General features: G+C 30.6%; 2 non-coding genes across 2 annotated transcripts; both read right to left on the bottom strand.

Annotated features, from left to right (window-relative positions):
- Positions 1-565: 565 nt before the first annotated feature.
- Positions 566-647, bottom strand: Trnas-gcu (transfer RNA serine (anticodon GCU)). The gene has a single exon. It is a non-coding gene; the product is annotated as a tRNA-Ser (tRNA).
- A 284-nt stretch (positions 648-931) lies between these two features.
- Trnas-gcu (transfer RNA serine (anticodon GCU)) lies at positions 932-1,013 on the bottom strand. The gene has a single exon. It is a non-coding gene; the product is annotated as a tRNA-Ser (tRNA).
- Between the last annotated feature and the right edge of the window lie 16,583 nt (positions 1,014-17,596).

The following is a 17,596-nucleotide window of genomic DNA, read 5'->3' as shown; positions in this document are numbered from 1 at the left end:
ATATAGCTGCAGCGATACGAATGAGGATGCCCCAGTTCAAAAGGCATATAAAAGCGAGTCTACTGATGGTTCACGCAGAAGGAGATGGCCACGAATTCGATTGACGCCCCTGGAAATCTTTTTTTAAGTTCGGCTTATGGAACAAACGTTCTGTATCGAGCTAGCTAAGTCAGTAAGAGGGTCCATAACTTTTTTTTGGAAATGTATCAAAGTACATCCATGCTATGGCATTGTCCCCATATTTTAAATAAATTATGGATTCTATATGGATCCAATTATTGACATAGCCTCCATATAAACGTATCTATACAAATAGTCGGCCGATTTTGCAACTTTTCTTACTGGTTCAGTATGGTTCCAGGGTTTAAAGTAGCCTGCAGAAAATTTTACAGATTTGTACATAGTTCCCATAAAAAAATCTCGCCTAATCCATGTAAAGACATTGACTGGGTTTCACCCCATTTTCGATATATCGAGAGCTGCTTTTCCACCTGTTTTGCTTTTCATGGTTTCAGAGGTAAAATTTCTTCTCAAAGAAAATTTGAAACGAATGATAAAAACTAATCGACGAGGATGGGATTCGAACCCACGCGTGCATAGCACATTGGATTAGCAGTCCAACGCCTTAACCACTCGGCCACCTCGTCCCCATGTTTGTCGTCCCTGCACACAGGACGAAGTACACAACGTACCTAATAAAACGGGATTTAAAATCTAAAATTTGAAATTTAGTAATGTATATATCGCTCAAACTTCAAAATGTTCAGATAAATACCTCTTTAACACTCTGATTGGGAAACTGTAGAAGTTCCTCTGTTCGTCGTAAGGTATAAATACATTAAAAACTTTAAATGCATTTTTTGCAAAATCGATTTTTTTCATTTATGTCAGTCATTCAGCAAAAGAGTGATATGAAATTTAAAAAAAAAATCGACGAGGATGGGATTCGAACCCACGCGTGCAGAGCACATTGGATTAGCAGTCCAACGCCTTAACCACTCGGCCACCTCGTCCTATATGTTACAGAAAGTTCATAATTGAAGTGGTATTCAAAACTCCGCTATGGAAATTTAAAATTTTACACTAATTTAATGCAAATTCGATGTTGTTTCTCAAACTTTCATCCCACCAAAATTCCGCTACATGTTCAGTTCAGATATAGAAATTGCTCCCATATGTAATTTATTATAACATCTAGCACCTATATATTCGACCCCATCCGCCTTTGGTCATTTCCAATGCAGTAACTTATCATATTGAATATATCCATCTTTGGTACGGTCAAAACACTATGGAGGTGCCATAATGTTTTTTTTTTATTAAAACACTGCTGTTAAGCCTACAGATGCGATCAGTGTTGCCAGAAGTTGTAAAAATGCTAAAAGGAAAAGGAAATCTACAATGCAACTTATACTGACGAAACATTGAATTGTGAAAACTTGTTCAGTTTTTAAAACCGTTGGAAATCGGGACTGTATTTTTTATACTAATGTGTTTGCATATAATTTACCCAATATAAGTAATGCAAATAGATTGATACTTAAGCATTTGCGAAGAGGAATTGTAACCTCTAACGTACAGCTACCTCATTAAATGTGCGTTTACGATCTTCAAAGTACATACAATTAAGAGAGTATTTAGAGACTATATTTAAACTATATTTAGAGACTATATTTAAAATTTTCTGATTGGAGGTATTTTATTCTCATAGTAACTATAATGCCAAATTAAAGCCATTATCAAAATATAAAAAAAAAAATAAAATTTTGAAAATGCTTGTTACTTTTATATGGGTGCCAGTCAGAATTTACAATTGTCTGGTGGAAAATAAAATGGCGGGCACGATAACTCAAAAACTAATAACCCAATCGATTCCAAATTTTTACACGTTTCTCTGTGAGTGTATAGCTATCGTGTGAACTAGGATAAAGCCAATCGGTGAAGATCTTCCTTATTTTTTTAACTTGGTTTTTGGTTAAAAATCGGCGATTTTCCAAAAATATTTTTTCAAAGGTCCGCCATTTTATTAATAAATAATCCTAGTTCATACGGATTCCGATGTTTCAGTGAGGAGTTATCATGCCCGCCATCAAAAATACGGACTTTTCTTTAATTACAAAAAACAACAACAAAACAATACCAAAAATTGTTTGTAAATTATTTTTCTTCTCTTTTAAATCTTCAAATATATTTGTGCAAAGTTACAAACCTTAACAAGCATTGGTATTGATTTACCAGCCCATTGAAAATCTTGAAAAATGAAAATCGAGAATGGGTGGGTGGGGTCGGACACCCGTTGATTATTTGGTGCATAATTAACATGTAGTCGGCCAAAAATATATAAGAATGATATGTCTGCATCTACAACAACTGCAATGTGCAAAATATGTCAATCAGAAAAAATCTAAGAAGTTTCATGCACCATTTAACTAAAATTGCGCGAAAAAATTATGGAAGCTTTATCTAAATCTGAACCGATTTTAATGAAACTTAACACAATCTATCCTCGAATCAATTTCATACGTTATGCCAAATTTTGTTCTAGTAGGAAAACCATTGGGATTTTACACTATTACACTATTTACATGAAATCGAACACAAATGTATATGGGAGCTATATCTTAATCCTCTATCTTGTTTACTTTGGCCTGTGTGTACAAAGTGTGGGGAAGAGTATAACAATTATTATCATGCACGCACGCACGCACCTTTCCTTTTCTTTTTTTTTTAATGTCAATTATGATCAGATTCGACTATACTTTAATGTTGTGTTGGAAAGTTGGCCAAGGATCTACTCTGTTGTCGAAAAGAAAGATTTTTCTTTAGCTACAAGAACCAACATCAACATGTTGTCAATTAATATTCTTAAGTCTTCATGTGCGTATATACAAAGTTACAAGTCTCCAATGTTATGCATGTCCATTTGCCAGCCGGTTGAAAACCATCTAGAATCTAGAAATGGGTACAACTTTCTTTTAAATGTTAAACTCAACCCTACACATTAACAATAATACCCAAATCTAAGGTTTACACATCACTAAATTTACTAATTTTAGGACATTTTATAGCATATAGTACATTTATAGTACGAATTGTCAACACCACATTCTTTCCTTATTTCTATAAACGATGCCAATTTCCAATATAATTGCTCTTATCGTTCTTTAAATTCCAAATGAAGTAATTTTTGGAACATTCAGTACTTTCCGCACTAAATGTAATACAGTTTTGCAGTACGAACATTCGTTTAGTGCTTTTCGTATACTTTTGATCCGAATTTTCAAAACCATCTATTTACGGTACCCAACAAATTGAAATGCATCAATATAACATTTAGTACTTTTCGTACAAATTTAGTCATTCCAAATTTAATGTCCTGTTTTAAATTGTTTTTCCATTAAAATTATATCCCACAATACTTACCATCCCCCCACCATTCTTTGTGAAAATAAAAAATGCCATTTAAATATTTTTTATGTATATTTTTTAACAAATCGAAAAATTGTTTTTTTTATTTCTTATTTTTCTTTTCTTTGATCAAAATCATACAACGTTCTTAATACGTTTTTTGTTATTCTTTAATCATTTTGTTACGCATTATTATATAATAATATTCTCATTTTGTTTGTTGCTGTTGTTTTTTGTTTTTAATTATAATAATTTATAATGTAATTTAATAATAATATTGTGTTTTTGTTTGTTTTTTTTTAATTTTTTTATAATTTTATCGTTACCTTATTTAACCATTGTTGTTCTTGTTGATTTTTTTTATAATAGGTATGGTTTGTTGTTGTTTGTTTTTTTATTTTTTGTATATTTTTTGTTTGCCTGTTTTTATGTTATAAGTTAATAATAATTGTTTTTTGTTGTTGTTGGTTTTTATAATAGTAATCAACTAATTGTATAAGTGTTGCTGTATGTGTGCAGTTTTTTGCTTCTCTTTTTTATTTTTAATTTCTTTTAAATGGGGGAGTTATTGTTTATTTTTTGGTTTTGTTAATAATATTTACAAGATGTTTTCATTAAAATTAGTTCAATTAGATTTGCATTAAATTTAAATATATGTATGTATATATATACGAATTGCTGTTCATTTACTCTGAGTAAACGCCAGAAAGATTTTCCAAGCAAATACAGCCAAACAAAATGCCACTGGAAAGTAAAATTGTTGTTGTAAGACGAGAATAATATTTTTTGGGGGGGTTTTCTAATGGAAACCTTGTCTTGTGTGGGGGTGTATTTTCAAAATGAATACAAGTTATATTCGTTTGGATAATCTGACCTTTGTTTTTGATTTTGGTTTGTATTATTTTCCATTATTGGTATTATTTTTTGGTTTTTCGTTTTATTTCCTTCCTTTGCTGTATATGTATGTGTGTGTCTGTTAAAAACTAATTCGTTTGTCCGATGTTTATTTGTCATGAATTTAAAATTTTATTTTGTTTGTTTGTTGTGTGATGTGGTGTCATGAGTGTATGTGTATCTTGATTTTTTGTTTTAGTACTGTATAAATAATTATTAATAATAAATACTACAATTTAATAATATGTTATACAATCCTGAAAATGATGTTTCCGTCTTTCTTTCTGTTTAATTATAATTACTATTATAATTATAATTATTATTTATATGTGTTGTTTTGTTAATTTACTTTAGTACCTTAAAATTATACTCGGTTTTTTCCATATGTCTGTAAATTTACCTTAAATGGTAAAATGTATAACATTACATATTTGATGTTCATGATTTTCATGAATTTTCCTCATTGTGTTTTTTTTTATTTGGGATTTACGCCTACTTCATCATCATCATAATTATTCCATTCGTTTTTGTAATTATTAATTAAATACTTCCACCTTTCCACATCTTAGATTTAATGTAGTTTAAAATATTACTGTATTTTTTTAAATTATTATAATTACTATATTTTGTATAATGTGTTTTGTTTTTTGTTTAATGGAAATATTGATGTCAACTTTTATTTTAATTAATCTCACTATTTTTTATTTAATTTTAATTTTTTTATGAATAAAACTGTAATAATATTACTTTGTCGCTTCACCTTCTCCTTTAATCGTTATATGTTATAATATATTTTTTTGTTTTTTATTTCTTAAATATTTTTTGTTCTGCCACTCATTTTGAAAAATTTATATAACTGAGGACAGCTGTTTTTCTCTTCTCTTTTTTTTTTGTATTCCTTTTTTTGTAATGTATCATTAACTATTTATAGCTTCTCAAATTAAAGCTTTATTAACCATGTTCGCTTCGTGTTTGAATATATAAACAAAATCATAAATTTATACTAAATTTTGTATTTACTTATTTTTTTATTCATGTAACAAATGCCTATATTGTTTTGTTTGTTATAAATATTTTACAAATGTTTTTTTTTTAATTTAAAAAGAAATATATTTATATATGTTTAATTTTTTTATTATTAAATATAAAAAGTAAAATGGGAGAAAAAGTTATAAGGGATTATTTTTTTTCTTATAGTTGGCAACATAGACTTTGAAATGCATACAGAATTATTATTAGGTAAACTGAATTAAAATTACTGTTGACGCCTTAAGGTATGCTTTAATTCTTTGTTTGTTAATCATAACATGTTCAATTGTGGATGCATTAGCATTAGTAAGGTACGTATCGTACGAAATGTTAATATCGAGTAAAACTAACGTCGTAAAATATATTACGATTCGGCGTTGCCACATAGCAAGTAATGTAGGAAATGATGTGGACAATATACATCAAGGACTTTTTAAATAAAATAGTTGCAAAAAGTTGTGTAAAAATATTAAAGTTCTTAGAATATGTTTCGTTATAAACTAAACACGCAGCTGACCTCTGTGTTTTTTATTTAATATATGTTTATTCAAATGTAATCTATTCGGATAATAATATCATAGTATGGAATTAGAGAACATTGATATATATATATATATATATATATTAAATCTTCTACTTCAAATTGTCATAATAGTAAAAAGTATACATTAAAGACTTCAACGGAATTGGTTCGATATAACCTAAAGAACAGAGCGTGATCGAGCTATGGTAGCAGGTCTACATGCCCGGAAACTATTAAACGGAATTGGTTCTATATAACCTCAAGAACAGAGCGTGGACGAGGTCAGATAAAGATCGGTTAATATTAAGGGGATGAAATGGACCAAAAACTTTATTTTTGTCTGATTTTATGGTCGCTCCAGAGGCCGCAACTATGGCCCAAACATCGCAAAATTTTACATGGCAGGAGAAAAAGCATGCCTGTTTTGATAATGATCTGTCAGTATTTAGCGGGTCAAATGGACCCTGACTTTTGTGTGAACAATTACAAAATTTGTATTCAATGGCGTATATATTTACTTCTGAAGGACATAGACCCGAGAAGTTGATAGTATATCCAAGAGGAGTTGTTAGCCTTTAAATTGATACCAATTATATTGTCGTATGTACCCGGATGTGCGAGTTACACTTAAATATTTACAGGTGGTTACGTGTTCAGATATCATTTAGTAACCCATTACCACACTGGAGGGCGGAAATATAGCGTTGATCGCTTTGAAGTTATCCATGAGGTTCCAGTTATGGTCAAGGACAACTCCCATAATTTTCAGAGATGATCAGATAATAATCTTGGGATGAAGTGGACCATAAACTTATTTTTTGTGTTTCTTTTAGTCGATCTATAGGCCGAACATCACAACACAATCCACGATAAGGGAATCTGGACAAGTAATTAGAAGATTCTTAATTTGAATAATTATCTACCCCTGTCAAACGAGAGTTTCTGCATTTATGAAACAGTTTCAAAACAAATATTGACATTTGTTTCCAATATTTTTCGGAATTATATCTTTATGAAATGGATACATGACTAAAAGGTTGAATAGCAGCAATGATGTTAGTAAATCAGCTACCAATATTTCTCATTTTTATATTCATAACGGAAAACAAATTTGATTTTCGACAGCCATATTGAAATTGTATAAATCAGAATAAATTCAATTTCATTTTTTGCATTAACAACATATAAAAAGTTAATTTGGTTTGAGGCTGTTAGTGCATTTTAATGTTGTAATATGTCTAGGCTGTTAGAAATTGTTTAAGAAGAAATTGATTTTCTTTTTTGCGAGCCTTTCTTACGACACATGTACATGTCTGATGTAAGCACAGATCCTATCGGAATTAAAAATGATTAAAGAAATATTTTCGAAAATGGAAATTAGGGTCCATAATAATAAATATTAGGCATTTAACACAATTTTTATTATTAATCGAAATACATTTTCATTGCCATTATGAATTGTAAGGATTGATTCATTGATATTTTCTTATCTAAACAATCCCTTTAAGAATATTCGATATAAACCTATGTGGCAACTGCAAAACCAATGACTTTTGTATTTAGTAAATTTTTAAACCGTTCATTTTCAATACATAAAAACTAAAGCATACCCTAAGGCGCTAATAGTAATAAAGGGAAATTATTTAAACCGACAATTATTTCTATTGTTTAAAAAATACATATGGGATATTTATAAAAAAAAAAGAAGACAATGCTTAACATTTTGGTAGCTTGTGTGGTTGGTTGGAGGAGAGGTGTGGTGTGGTGAAAATGTGTATTTATGGTTTATTATTCCAATTGATTCAGATATGAATAAATTGGTCCCAATTAATTTAATACTGAATATTAAATTTAAATCAAATTGTAATCGAAATAACAAAAAATAGTCATCAATAGAATAAAATGGTGTGGTAATGCAGGTGCTTAAAATAAGCAATATTATCTGATAATATAAACGATATGGGTGGAAGGTAGTTAAAAGGTTGGAAGAGAGGGTGTGGTTTTTTGAGGAAAATTGGAATTTTAACCATAACTGTAGAGGATAAAAAGATTTTGTTTGTAGAATTTCTATTTCCAGTTATAACTGTTTCACCTGTTCACATCAATGTTTCCATTTGAGAAAAAGGATGTTTTTTGTTCATTTCATGTCCTTCTATGTATGCTGTGAATGAATGCAATCCTGCTGGAATGTCCATTGATTTGTTTGTTTGTATGTTGGTTTTATATAAAGGTTTATTTATGTATGTATGTAAGTATGCTTTGTCATTTTCATTTAATGCTATTTAAATTCCTTCGTTTAGTTTACTTAATTGGGGATTTGGTTTTTAATATTTTTTGGTTGTTGTTTTTGTAATTATTTATAATATGGTATTTGTTTTGTTATGGATATATAGTGTATATTATTATGTTTGTAGGTTTTCTGGTTTTTTTGTTATATGTTAAGAACTAAACTGTAGTATGTTTTTGTTGTTGTCTGTTTTAATAATTTTTATTTTTTCTTTAGATAAATACTTGCTGATGTTTATTATTTGGTATTTATGTTTTGAGTAAGTTTTTCTTGTTTTCTTGTAATTTTTCATTTGGAATAAAATCTTGGGGTTTTCAATAATTCAGTTCTCTTCTGGTTGTTTTAAATTTCCTCTGTATTGAATTGTCTGAATTTTTGGTTTTTTTATTAAAATTTAATGATATTGTATAAGTTGTATATTGGGAGTTTTCTTTTGTTGTTGTTCTTCTTCTTTTTGTCTTTTGTTTTACTGTATATGATTTTGGTTTTAAAAAGTTTTCGTTTGTTTTGTTTTTATTTTTGGGTTTTCTTGTTAGGATATTTAAATTTAAAATTAAAAAAATCTTCTAATTGAAGGCAATCGGCGAATTTATTTTTGAATTCATTTTATTATGCAATTGGTTGTTATATAACTTGTTGTTGTTCTTGTTTTTCATTTACTTTATACATATTTCATATTATTGTTAAATAGTTTCATTATGTTTGCTTTTTGTTTTAATATTATTTTTGACTAAAACTGAAATTTTAAAATTAAAAAAATAGTTAATAGTAAAATTATTAAAATTCTTAATGTTTAAATATATTTATTACTAATATTATTATATGTATATGTATATTTTAAATTTATTTACATAAATTTTATTACATACTCTAAATATATATTTATTTATAATTTATAATATATTAGTTATTGCTTTGTTATTATATACTTATTGTTATTATTATTAATATACTCTATATATATACAATTGGAATAAAATTAATAATGATATTTTAAGGCAGTTTTTCTTTTATTTATTTGAAAGAAATTAATTAAATGTGGAATTCAAAATTTTATTTTTAGAAAGAAATAGTTTTTTTTTCGTATTTTCTGTTGAGGAAAGAAACTAGTGCTGTTTTTTATGAAAATTAGGTGCAGTCATATTGAATATTAATTTTTTTTTATTTATTTAAAAATGTTGTCGATATTTCCGGATCATAATTACAAAGCATTTGTAGGTGCAATTTGAAGAAGTTAGTATGTGTGTGAAAAAAGTATTTCATATTAATTTTGTTATTAAAAAAATTGGTAATTTAAATTGTTTATGTTATTTAAACAATTAAATCAATTACAATTACAGTTTGTATATCCTATATATATATATATATTGCTATCGATTGCATTAAAACATCTAAAGAATTTACTTTCTTGAGTTATTTGTCAGGATATATATGGGCAATATTGCCAATTTTTTAACATAGCTGAAGCGGAGGTTCACACCTTTATAACTCGGGAACTACTTAAGTATATGAAAAAAAGTGAATAGTTTTGGGTTAATTGATCTGTCGTTGCAAACTGCTCATGATATTGACCTCCAAACTTTATTTTAGTGGAAGCTGTGTCTACTTTAATGTAAAAAAATGTGTAAAAATAGGTTGAGGCGAACCAGTTTCTCTATCGATTTGTGACTAAGCCACTCATTGCACGGCTTTCGTGTCAAAATAAAACTAGAAGCCAACAAAATGGGGACTACGCCCCTTATGTATAATTTTTCAAAATTTTAACTGCATCTACCTTTAAATGATGCTGACATTTTGAAGCTCGATTTTGAGTGTTTTTTGAATTTTAGTTCTAGCGTTAATACGCGAACAGGAATTTCTAAAAATCGATTATACGATTATTGTAGTCGCGAATCTGCGTAATTTGATATGTATTTTGTGTATGTAGCATGCACAGCTTCAGAGTAATACTCATCCGAAGGTGCGAATTTTGTGCGATCAAATTTCTAAAAAACCTATTTTTCGGGCCAAATTTTTAGATCTGTGAACTGAATGATATGGGTACCCGCGATCAATAAGGTTTTTTCCGTTTCGGATGATATAAAATCTTCTTCGTGAAAATCCATCTACTAGAACGGCGGGAACTGGCCTTCCAAAAACACGAAATTTGGCAAAAAATGTTTTTGAAAATATCGCGGATTTATTTGCGTTTTCTGTGTATCATTTCCGCTTCAATAAATGACCTCATACGGATTTTGATCTTTTTCGAAAAGAGAACTTTAAAAACTTCAGCCGAAAGAGAGATGTACGCAATTTATCTCAAAAATAGATTGTGATGGCACATCCATGGTTCTTAATGGACCACATTGAAATCGGTATAGATCGATGTATTTTTATAGGGTGCACACCGAAATCGGATGCGCGTTAATGACATATGGAGTTTTCGGAAATTATTCGCGTTTTACGGTTTTTTGGGTACTTCAATGTAACGTGCGGCACATCTTAGCCGTCAAATGAAATTGCGCACAATATATATGGATTGGAAGATAAACTTCAGTACTTCCTGGAAACCGCATGCGCATCAAATGATTTTGAGAATTACGCGATGTAGACGCAATTTATCTCAAAAATAGTGTGAGCTGGCACATCCATGGTTCTTAATGGACCACATTGAAATAAGTATAGATCGACGAATTTTTTTTGGGTGCACACTGAAATCGGATGCGCGTTAATGACATATGGAGTTTTCGGAAATTATTCGCGTTTTACGATTTTTTGGGTACTTCAATGTAACGTGCGGCACATCTTAGCCGTCAAATGAAATTTTGCAATATATATATGGATTGGAAGATAAACTTCAGTACTTCCTGGAAACCGCATGCGCATCAAATGATTTTGAGAATTACGCGACTTAGACGCAATTTAATATGTATATTTCAAAATATTATTTTATTTTAAGATTTATTCCTATTTAAAGAACCCTAAGATTTATCGGAAGGGTCTTGATATAATCCGCAAGGCGTATACTTATACACAAAAAGTGATTATTATATATGTCAATTTTTCAGCGAAATTCGGGTAAAATAGCAGAATAACCCCAACATTTTTTTCTGAAATTTCTTGTATACAATTAAAAAAATAAATGTGATGACATTATTTTTTCGAACCAAAAACAAATAATTTTCCTCAATATCTTGTTTTGTTGTCGCTGTGATTTACAAACAGCTACACGGACTTGTGTGATTTTGATATCATTTGATTCACCATGGTGTTTAGATTATGTAGATATTTTTAAATTAATTTTTAGGTGTGTGTATGTCATTAATATAATGAAAATATTTACGTAATCTCCTATATTTTCATTATTTTTCTCATATTTCGCGAAGATGTCCAACTTTTTCGCGATTTTTATAATATATTCATATTCTTATTTTACGGAGGAAGATATATATAAACGTTTTTGGTCAATATAATAAACGGCGTAATTTTAAGATTTTTTTCTTATGCCCAAATTTAAAACCTCGATAACTTTTGCGCGCATCAACCAAAAATTTGATCGCGAACGGTTTCGGAGTCAGAACATTTTTTTCTATATGTGTACCAAAAATCATTGATGTGCCACCAAAACAAAAAAGCTGATTTTTTGAAAATGAAATATTAAAAAATTGGCAATATTGCCCATATATATATATATTCTTTTTTTTTGATTCATTAGCAGATTGGGAATCAGATCAAACACCAAAATATATTCTTTGTCCATTTGGGAGAATCTGTACAAATTATTTTTTTTACTTGTAAAATATAGAAAATCTTATATCCGAAAAATCGTTTTTGAGGAATGAAAACTGCGTTGATATTTTCGTGATCCAAATGGAATTGAAATGCAGTTGAATTCTCTTTCTTTTCACTCGAAGTTCCAAAATTGGAATCATAGTGTCGGTTCCACACCTTGTATGTTTAGTAGAGGATTTGTTCTAAGCTTTCGACAATGTTGTTCGGGAAAAGATGTGATATCTTTCGGGAATTGTTACAAAAAAGTGTCTAATATAAACCACCGATTATTTGTTCGAAAATAGAAATGGATTTCTAGGACTCTTTTCTAGGACGGTTTTAGTAATGGGATTATTATGATATGGAAGAATATCATAATAATCCCATTACTAAATCCGGATACTCCTAGGAGAGGATGTGTGCTAAGCTTTCGACAATTTCGATCTGGAAATCGTTGGGAACTTATTACAAAAAGTTCCTGAAATAAAGCACCGATTATTTGCACAAAATTAGAAATGGGTTTGTAGGACCCTAAATATTGATCTATGTTTGGGCGCAATTGTCTTATAAAGGATAAGACGGCGAAAAGGTATCGTCTTTACACATTTTGACGCTCCCCATCAACCTCCCATCAACCAGTCAGACAATATGGAAGATCATAATAATCCCATTACTAAAACCGGATAATTCTAGGAGAGGATTTGTTCCAAGCTTTAGGGGGATTTGTCCTAAGTGTTGGACGATATTGAGCCAGCCATTTTTATTAACCCCATTTGACCTCTATTAACTATGTTCAGAGGCCAGAAGTTGAAGAGCGAAGTTGGCGTCTAGCTTCAGAGGACATTAAACTTTTCTCATTGTCACATTTTTTATAGGGAAGAAAATTACAAACCTCTCCTTGATAATCTACTGCAACAATTTTCCAAAAGAGGTTAGGCGACAACATAGTATCAACATCAATGATAATTCCAATGGTCCAGAATCCATAAATACGTGACGCAGTTATTCATATCTCGGAGATCACATGGGCAAGTAGGTTCTTATGAAGTCGGTATTAGATAAGTCCCCATTTATACTGCGACTTCGGATAAAGTTACAGTTCCTACTTGAATATCATTTGCTCCAGCATTCAGAGAAAAAATTCCGAAAGATCTGCATCGACGATGAATATTGCCGTCGAATTAACCAGGAGTTGTGTCATCTATTCTCGGAAATCGACATAGACGTATTGAGCTGCAGAAGCTACGTTGGATGGGTCATGTTGTGAGAATGGATTCCCCAACTCAAAAGACATCTAAATATCCCGCCGATAAATCTGGATGTGATTTATCATCGACATCGACCGGAAATTATTACATCTGATATCGACCAATTTTGTCACTGGCTACACCACTGACTCGCACTCCAGCAAGACCAAATCGGATTCTAAATCGTCAAACACTAGCGATCGTTGAAGCTGGAATGTCACTGGTTTTATCTCGATGGTCGTGTGGGTCTTCTTTATAACCTAATAGCGTTATGATATATACTCCACATTATATGCAGGGTCCTGATGATATAGGTCATTAATTTTGTTGTTGTTTGTTGACCTTTGGATTCGAAACAATTTGACAATAACTCGAGAAAAGGTTCATGTCGCTATTTTGGTCAAAATACATCTTTAAAAAGAAATAAAACATTAATCGACTGTGTGGGGCTTCCGAGAGGAGCCAATGAAATTTGTTCGTTGAAGAAGCACGTCAAAGAAAATGGTCGCCGTTTATCCTTGACTTGGTACCCAGCGATTTCTTTTAGTTCCCGCACATCAATAACAAATGTGTGTTCGTTGCCAGAAGATGCTGCCGAGTCATGTATGTGTTTGGAGGAGTAGAACAAATTTATTAAACAATTTAAAAAACTTAAACCATAATGGCGTCCTCTTTACTTTTTTACATGAACAATTTGGCCGACTAAAAGTAGTAACCATGAAGACCAATGTTTGATTTTGAAAAACGCATTTTCATTGATCACTTGTCTGAATTTGCTTTTAATAATTTCTTAAAAGGGTTTTAAATTTAAATTACCAACTTTTTAAACAATTTACAAAATTATTATTTGTTTGTATTTAATTTTCAATGTGGAGCTATTTACTTATATTTTGGAAGAACATTAGTACTATATCTGATCACTCAAGTTATTGGTAAAATTTCAAATAAAATCGAAACAAAATATAATATTTCTAACATTATGGAAGACTGCTAGAAGCTACAAATGGAATATTAAGTCCACAAGACTTATATATGGGGATGTGTAACAATGTAACGATTCTTATGTTACATTAAAATTCACAACAAAAACCAAAATTTCAAACTGCCTAAAATTAAAATAATTGAAAACGAAAAAATTCTGGCAAATATTTTCTTGTGTAGATTTGTTTCCTTAAGTTTTTGTTTTTTCTTGCTGTTGTTCAATTGGTTTTTATATTTTTCTTCTAATTATTGTCTTCTAAATTTCTTCTCTTTTTCGAAAAAAAAATAAAAAAAAAATCATTAACTTAAATGTAAAAAATTTGCCTTCATGTCGAATTTTTAATATCATTGTCTGCTTGTGTTATTGTTTCTTTGCTGCTTTGCTTCCATGCTGCTGGCTTTTTTTTGAAATGAATATAAAAGCTTTAGCTTGTTAGTTCTTCATTGCTATCTATGCCAAGCCTCCATTGGATTCTTCCATAATATGCGCGTACATTCTCCACACACTTCCTCTGACTGATACTTTGTTGCATTCCATATTTTTTTAATGTCTAATTGTTGTTGTTCGTTTGTTATAAATTAGAATATTTCAGCAAATTTGTTGTAGTATAATTTTCTATCTATAATTGTTTTAAATTTACTTAGATTTCCTTTGTTATGTTTTATTGGCAGTATAATTTGTTTTTGTAATTTCTTTTTAGATATCGGTTTTATTATATTATTTTACAGTTTTTTGTTGTTCTTGTTTTAAGAATTATTATTTGTCTAGATAATGGAAAAATGGCATTCTTCAATTATTATTTACAAAATTTGCATTTTTGTTTTATAATAAGGCTTCTAAAAAGAAATTTTTTTGTTTTTACTAAACGCACATAGGCAATTAAGTGATAGATTCATTTCTGAAATATTTAATTTAAAAAATGTTGAAATATTATTGTTGTTGTTTTCATTTATGTTTAATTTCCTTTTCATATTTTGGTTTTTGCTAATAAAATTGACTTTCTTATTATTGTTTAGATTTTGAAAATATGAAATTATATATAATAAAAATAAATTATAATACAAAAAATAATAAAAACTAAAAAATTAACTAAAAATACTCAATTTGGTCTGCAATATTAATGAATGAGCTCTGCGGAATGGTATGTAGGGCCGCCTCTTGTACATTTTCTAGATATTTTTACGCAAAAATATTCACTAAAGAATGTCTATATGTCATTTGTTTCTATAGAAACATTAGAATCTTCTACGTATATGGAATATGGTTTGATTTTATAAAATCCCTAATCCAGAAGGCCTACCATATTGGAAATGTTATTAAGGACTAATATTAACACATGAATACCTCTCCTACACAATAGCCAACCAAAACCTTAAGAATATCTTTGAAATAGATCGAAAAAATGCACTACATCCTATGAAAGTCCTCTTGGATGAAAAACCAGATTATTCGAAGTGGATGCCATCATCCAAAGTTGGGAAGCAGGGCGAAAATTAGATAGGAGAAGGCACCCATAGGTACACTAATACCCTGTACCACTGTGCGGTGAAGGGTATAAAAAGCTGACACAAAGATGCTACACTCAACTATGAAACGTCGTTTTCCAGCTGACCACGAAAGCTTTAATATAAAAAGTAATAATACAATATCATTCGATATACCAGCAGAAACCCACTCAAGATAGACTTTAATATGTTGGAGGACATAGACTAAATATAGACCAACTTTGATAACTAAATATGTGGACGTCAGTCATTATGATGTGATAACTCCGGAAATTTTCTAGCAAAGTAGTTCCGTTAATTAGGCAGGACAAAATTAACACTAAATGAAGATTTGACATCTGTCTGCAGTAACGATTTCACTACGGGCCCTTAAACGATGTAAACTCCATTCTTTTTTGCCAAACAGAAACATGAATTCTGTAAATTTGTAGCATGATAACACTATTACATAACAGGTCCACATATCTGACTAAGTACAATCGACCCCATATGGTCTATCTTGAACCATAACAATCACTTAGAAAACATATGCTAGATTTCAAAAATATATGAGAACTTCTGTAGTATGGGAAAATTGAGAACAATAAGTCAAAAGCTAAAAGCCATTCAATTATAGTCGAATCTGATCCTAGTATTGAAAGTTTGAACTCGTCACCGGAAGAATTTAAAACCAGCGAGAGGAGCAGTATGATATCCTACTACAACTGAACTCTAACTTTCGGCGGATCTATTTTCCGAGGCTTGCAATATTTCGCGATATTTTCACCTTCCGATTGGAGGTCCACAGCTCCTGTTTCCAACTTGATATGATTTGGTTCATTCATTCACTGTGATTTTCGTTCATTGTACCTACTTCATATTGATCGATCATTATCAAAGCAGCCATTCTAAGTAGTTGGCCATCTTTAGCTTATAATAGTTGTCTCTAGAATATCTGACCATCACCGAAATTTTTACATGTCGTCCTTGACTGTAAACGGAACCTCATGTAAAATTTTATAGCGATCCGCTCAACATTTCCGCAATCTCGTGTAGTAATGGTAATACTAAAGACATCAGAATACTTAGATTAGTACATTACTTTATATTAGTATAACTTCCACAAACGAGTGCATACATCAATATAATTGGTATAAATTTAAATTCCAATCACTCCTCTTGGATATACTTTCAAATATTGACCGATTTTTATGAACCGAGACATGCTGGTTCCCTTGTCAGATCTCCTTTCTTATGTAAAATTACGTGAGGTTCCAGTCATAATTGTGACCTCCATTTTTTCCCCCTTAATATTAAACGATCATTATCAAAAACATTAGGCGTCGTCTTTGGACAGAACCCATCCTACATGACGATTGGTCCATAAATGTGGCCTGTATGGTTTACAAATTATAACCGACAGGCGGACGTACACACTTGTCTAAATCGACTCATCTAATCGATATATGATGATCGGTATACTAAAAGGTGGTCTATGGCCAATATTTCGCGGCGTTAGAAACTCTCGGGGCCACACAAAGCTATAATACCCTAACAACATAGTTGTGTATGGAAAACATATCCGCTACCAAACCCACACATACACTCTTCCCACACCAGTAGTACTTAGTTTTCCAACTACAATATTGTTTGTGGCGTAAAAGGAATTCGTTAGGCGAAGTTAAGTTACATACAATGCAGAAATTTTCCAATTACAGCTCTGGGTTGGTTTTTATCTTACTTGTCATTGACGCAACATTATTGACAGGGCTGAATTCTCAATCCCTGACAGGTCAGGAGACCGTCTTATTGATCTAGAAAAAATCAAAACATGAACCTCTATATCAACAGGCTAGTCACACATATGTTGTACGACAATTTCAACGACGAACTCGGAAACCATCTTTCAACCATCGTAAATGCAGAAAGGACAAGGAAAATTCGTGTAGTCTTAGCCCAGTTGATGCCTTATATTGTATTGGATGGCTATCG

This window comes from Musca vetustissima, unplaced genomic scaffold (assembly GCF_032173495.1).
Source record: "Musca vetustissima isolate MV318-11 ecotype Yass unplaced genomic scaffold, APGP_CSIRO_Mvet_v1 utg12161, whole genome shotgun sequence".
Classification (NCBI taxonomy): Eukaryota; Metazoa; Arthropoda; class Insecta; order Diptera; family Muscidae; genus Musca; species Musca vetustissima.
The sequence above is the reverse complement of the archived record's forward strand: the minus strand, read 5'-3'. Positions and strand labels throughout refer to the sequence as shown.